Source organism: Vombatus ursinus, unplaced genomic scaffold, assembly GCF_900497805.2.
Source record: "Vombatus ursinus unplaced genomic scaffold, bare-nosed wombat genome assembly UNPS02014784.1, whole genome shotgun sequence".
Lineage (NCBI taxonomy): Eukaryota > Metazoa > Chordata > Mammalia > Diprotodontia > Vombatidae > Vombatus > Vombatus ursinus.
In genome coordinates, this window is record NW_020954562.1 from 2,146,556 (window position 1) to 2,152,677 (window position 6,122).

Genomic DNA, 6,122 nt, shown 5'->3' on the forward strand with positions numbered 1-6,122 from the left:
TATCTTAATATCCCATGTGTTATATGGGGTGACTCTCTGGGGAGGGAGAGGAAGAAAATCCTTGGAGAAATTTTGTTGATATAAAAATATGTATCAATGAAAATTTTTTTAAAAGAAAAATAATTGATTAAGTACCTATTATGTGCAAAGCACTATATTGTGAACTAGAGTTATAGAGACAAAAGTGAAACAGTTCCTGTCCTCACGGGCTTATATTCTAATAAATGGAGACAGTGGTGGCCAAGGAAGTGAGTTCTTATCTGGAGAGTCACAGATGAAATAAATGGAACCATATGGCACTGTGCCTTTTCCAGAAACAATAGGAGTAAGTATTAATTTGATGGCTTTTCCTAAAGTAAGAAATGAAAAGGAGAGATTGAAGATGTATGTGTCCAAGGTGCAAGGTGGATGATAAGGTATCCCTGGATGTCCAATGTGGGTAGATGTGAAGCATGATCTGGGGCTAGGTAGATATAGTCAGTTAGATGAGTTTGAACACTCTTCAGTCAACTTCAACCCTAGAATGTAGTTACAAGGCTGAGTAAACTAATTCATCCAGGGAGGAGAGCAGTGGTTTCTGGTTCAGAGATGGTAAGGGAGTTGTATCAGGAGGGAAGATGGCAAGATGTTGTAAGATGTCTGGGATGGAACTTAAGAGATGTGTTTTGGGTGCATACTAAGAAGGTAGGGGGAGACACTGCATGGTCAGATAGGTCCAGACTTTGGTTTGGAGAGTACAACCCAGCCTAACTTGTGCAACATTGTAGGACTCAGATGAGAAAACATGTGAAAATGATTTGTAACTTTAAGAGCAAATCATTACATTAGAATTTAAGTTCCTAGTGAACAGGGACTAAGCTGATTTTTTTTTTTCCAAATCCTTGGCATTTAACAGTGTCTGGCACATAGTGAGTAGTAATAAATGCTTCTTGATTGATTAATATATTTCATTGCTCTTGTATGAAAATGAAACACAAAACACAACAGGCTCTGAAGATTCTGAGTTGAGGACAAAGAAGCAATCAGGAAAGAAAAAATGGAGTAAAGGATGTCATCAAAGAAATGTATAAGTGAAAAGGAAGATGGGGAGAACTAGGTGAGAACTATCTAATCTAATGCATGGATGGTTTGTCTGCTTCATTAGTATCCTCAGACAACAAGAGAAAGCAAGAAAGGTTCCCAGTACATTGAATGGATTTCCTGTGGCTGACATAAGAGGAAACGTACAAACATCACACAGCATAGCCAGGCTTATGTGAATCTCGGCCTTCATTATTTCAGGGGATACCCCTGCTGATAAGTCATAGAGCTATTTGAGCATTTCTGTGTGTTGTACTCTTATGAACAAGACAAAGGAATATTCAAGTCACTGCTGTACTGTGAAATGTAAAGACTTATGTAGAGGAATGAGATATCTAATCATCATACTGACCTTCCCAAACTCAAACTCTTTGCCCACAACTGAAGAGTTATAATGAAGTATGAGAATGGCTTTATTATTAATAAGAAATTATTAAATCAGCTGCAGGAAGCTGGGAAAAGAGTCAGTGTTAGATATTGACCAAAAGAGAATTGAGCTTGTGTGAAATGTTTAGATTGGCAGACTCAATGCAGCCAATAAATGACAAGCTTGAGAGGAAAGATTATTTTTTTTTTCCTTTCATTTTGTCTTACTATGGCCAGCAGTTAGCTCAGCACTTGGCATGTAGATGGTGCTTAGTAAATGCTTGTTGGACTGGATTGTTGGGTTAGACCATATGGATCAAGCTAGACCTAAACAATCTACCTTTAGAGGAAAGATTTGAATACAGTTATCCTTTAACTTCATGGGGGGTTGAAAGCATAGTGCCACCACCATCTGGAAAATCCACATAAAATTTTTTGGCCCTCCCTTCCTACCAGAGAAAAAGTCTGAAATTTTTGTTTTTCTTTTATGAGCTGTTTACAATACCTTATTGTAGAATTTGGGTTAAGTGTTTGGTCATAGGCACTGTGTTGTCTGCTGGCCTTTATGTTTCATCTGTGGCTTCTGCAAAACTTCCCCAAAATTCCCATTTAATTTCTTATGCCAATCCATGATATATTGAAACCATGATGGGGAAAGTTGTGATGTGGAAGGAATAACTACATGATCCATTGTCTAGGCCCTTTCAACTTTCACTTGCATAGATTTGGATTAAGTTTAATTTCAGCCTGGACAAGGCAAAAGAATTTGAATCTAGGGTCCTTCCTTCACTCTCAACTAGTATTGATTGATGAGTTTAACAATTACACACAGGATCATGGCAATGGGCAAGAATAAGCACCTCACCAAAGGTGGCAGAAAAGGAGCCAAGAAGTGGTTGATCCATTTTCAAAGAAGGATTGGTATGATGTAAAAGCACCAGCTATCTTCAACATTTGCAATATTGGCAAGACACTGGTTACAAGAACTCAAGAAATTGAAATTGCCTCTGATGGTATCAAGGGTCAAGTATGTGAAATGAGCCTTGCTGATCAGCAGAATGAGGGTATTGCTTTTTGTAAGTTCAAGTTAATTACTGAAGATGTTCAGGGTAAAAATTGGGACAGAATTCTGGGAAGATGGAGGAGTAGGTCAGAAAATTCCAAACTCTAAAGATTTTCCTCTACAAAAGAGATAAAACAGTGCCTCAGGGCAAATATAGAGTAGTAAAGATAAATAAGAGAAGGGGCAGAACAGGGATCCTCCTGGACTAGTTTAGGTTCCTGTGAAGAGTAAACACCTCCCAGCTAGGACCACTAGAACAAGCAAGCCCCTGGGTTAGGTGGATTGGGAGGCTGCCTGGGGGCACAGCCGCAGGAACTTTTACCCCCAGGACACTGAGAGGAGATGGGTGTCAGAGCTGGGGAAGATCTAGGGAACCTCTGCTGACAAGGAATACCAGACTCAGCTATGCTGAAGAGACATAGCCTGGCCTGAAGCAAGAAGGAACCAGCATACTCCCCGTGAGTGCATAAGCAGTGGGGTGGGATACTGCAGGCTGTGACACTTACAGGCAGCTGGAGTTCTTGGTTTGGGTTCAGGATCAGAAAGGAGAACTGAAGGAGGATCTGAGGCCAGAGTTACCATTCCCTATACCCCAGGACTAGAGGTGATTACAAAAATTAAGCTATTACAAAAAAAAATGCACAGGCAAAGGAGAAAGAATCCAACCATAGACAGTTACTATGGGAATAGAGAAGACTGGGGCTTATCTTCAGAGAAGGATAGTGAAGCAAAGAAACCCTCTTCAAAGAGTAATGTAAAATAGTTTCCTGCCCAAAAGAATTCACAGAAGTTAAAAAAAGACTTTAAAAATCAAATGAGAGAGATTGAAGAAAAACTTAAAAAAAGAACTATCCAAGAAAAACAAGAAGATTATAAAAAGAAAGTCAACCAAAAGGAGATCCAGAATCTTAAGGAAGAAAATGACTCCTTGAAAATCAAAATTGGGCAGGGGGGAGCCAGAGAAGTTGTAAGAGATCAAGAAATAATAAAACAAAATATAAAGAATGAAAAAATAGAAAAGAATGTGAACTATTTCAAAAGAAAAACAATTAATCTGTATAACAAATCAAGAAGGGAAAACAAGAATAATTAGACTACCTGAAAGCTATGATAAAAAAAGAATCTTGATACAATTATGTAAGAAACAATTAAAGAAAATTGTTCTGAAGCATTAGAACAAAAGGAGAAAGTAGAAATAGAAAAAAAAATCTACCAATAACCACCTGAAAGAGATTCTACAAGGAAAACCCATAAGAATATTATAGTTAAATACCAAAACCCCCAGCTCAAGGATAAAATATTATGAACAATAAAAAAAAAACAATTTACATATTGTGGCATAACAATTAGGATCACACAAGACCTAGCTGCAGCAACAGTAAAAGACTGCAGGTCTTAGAACACTATATATTAAAGAGCAAAAGAACTGGGGTTCCAGCTGAAAATATACCCAGCAAAGTTAAGCATAATTCTGAATGGAAAAAAAAATAAAAAGGACATTTAATGAATTGTCAGACTTTCAGGAGTTTGTTAAAAAAAAAAAACAACTGAACTTAATAGAAGATTTGACATACAAGAACCAAGAGAAATATAAGGTATATAACAAAGACCAATTATAAGGGACTCATTAAGGACAGACTGTTTACCTTTTATGTCTGTACAATGTAAAACATATATCTAAGATTGTTATTAGTAATTGGGTAATTCATAAGAAAGATTGGGATAGATCTGAGCACGATATGACTTCAAAAAGTAAAAGCGTTCAGGAACAGCTAAAAAAAAGTAATTATCATATACAAATGAAGTGCGAGAAGAAGAACCTACGCAGAGGAATTAGATGGGGGAGGAAGGCTGGTAGCTTTGGAAACCTACTTTTATCAGGAATGGGTTCAAGAGGGAACAATATGTATACATCTAGAAGAGTATAAAAGTCTTCTAAATTTAGAAAGAAATAAAATGCTAAAGGGATAGGGAGAGGGAGAGAGGATAAGGGAGTGATCTTTAGAGGGGAGGGTGAGGGAATAGGTTAAAGGGTGAATATAAAAGGATGTTTAAATCAATGGGAATGGTAGTTAAGTAGTAAGAGGGCAAGGTGGCGGGTAGAAATAAAGTAGAGATACGCACAAATATAAAAACAAAGACCAGGAGTAGAATCTCTGAAGGAAAATATATGTTTATATATGTATGTATGTATGTATGTGTATATATGTATACATATATTTATATGTATATGTATATAGCAATATTTAGATATAAATATATCCATGCTTAATTGTAGCCTAGGTGGGAAGGGAGGAGGAAGGGAGAAAAAAGAACAAAATAAAAAGTGTACAGCAGAGAACCAAAGAAAACCTACAAGGAAGTAAAGATGGACAGCTTTCAACATAACATGTAGTATTTAATATATAGGCTTTTTGGAAATTGAAATTTATTGTTATACATTTTGAATTCTCTTTTATGTTCTGTGCACATGACAAGTTTTTTCTTATTTTATATTTAAGTTTTAATATTTAAGTTTATGATGTTTTTCTTTCCTAATTATGTATTTAAATTTTAGTATTCAAGTCTAAAATTAAAAAAAAAAGATTAAAAAATTGTTTGACTAATTTCCATGGAATAGACTTTACCTGGAGCAAGATGTGCTCCATGGTCAAAAAGTGGTAGATTATGATTGAAGCCCATGTTGATATCAAAATTACTGATAGCTGCTTGCTCTACCTCTTTTGTGTTGGTTTTACCAACCAGATCTGTAAGACCTCATATGCTCAGCACCAACAAGTCCATCAAATTCATAAGAAAATAATGGAAATTATGACCTGAGAGGTGCAAATGACAAAAGAAGTTGTCAATAAACTCATTCCAGACAGTATTGGAAAAGACACAGGAAAGAGTTGCCAGTCCATTTACCCTCTCCATGATATATTTGTTTAAAAAGTCAAGATGCTCAAGAAGCCCAAATTTGAATTGGGAAAGGTAATGGAACTGCATGGTGAAAGTGGTGGCTCTGGAAAACCTTTAGGAGAAGAAACAGGCACAAAAGTAGAAAGGGCTGATGCCTATGAACCACCAGTTCAAGAATCTGTCTAAAATAAGAACTTTAAAAGGTTAAAAAATAAAAAAAATTATCATTGTGATTTTTTTGTTAAGGTTTATAAATCAAAGAGGCAGCAATATTTGCTGCTTGGAAAGCTTTTTCATAAATGTGATATGTAAATGATTTGATATTACCCAATGAAATTGCATAATTGCTCTGTAAATAAACTTGTTCTAAAACAAAAAAAAAAAGCCCAATTACACACATCTCATGTCTGCTTATGGAAAAGAAATGTATCTGTGTATTCCCTTTAAAATTAGACAGCTCCCAGGCTCCTAGGACTGCAGAGATCTTTAATTTGGACCATTTATTTCTTAATAAAAGAGAATTTGTCTTTTCTCCATACATAGAATCTTTAACCAGGTGTAATGATGTGCTCTCTCCTGATGTGAATAAGCTCAGCAGGTTATTACAGAGACTACACTAGCAGGCCAAGGGAATGCTAGTGTCTCCATTACTAGGGAAATTAGAGGTGGAAAATCTCTATTACATCATCCAGTACATCTTTCTGCCAATGTG

At 36.1% G+C, this 6,122-nt stretch overlaps 1 pseudogene; it reads left to right on the top strand.

Annotated features, from left to right (window-relative positions):
• The first annotated feature begins 2,282 nt into the window (after positions 1–2,282).
• LOC114046590 lies at positions 2,283–5,596 on the top strand (annotated as a pseudogene).
• The last annotated feature ends 526 nt before the right edge of the window (positions 5,597–6,122 follow it).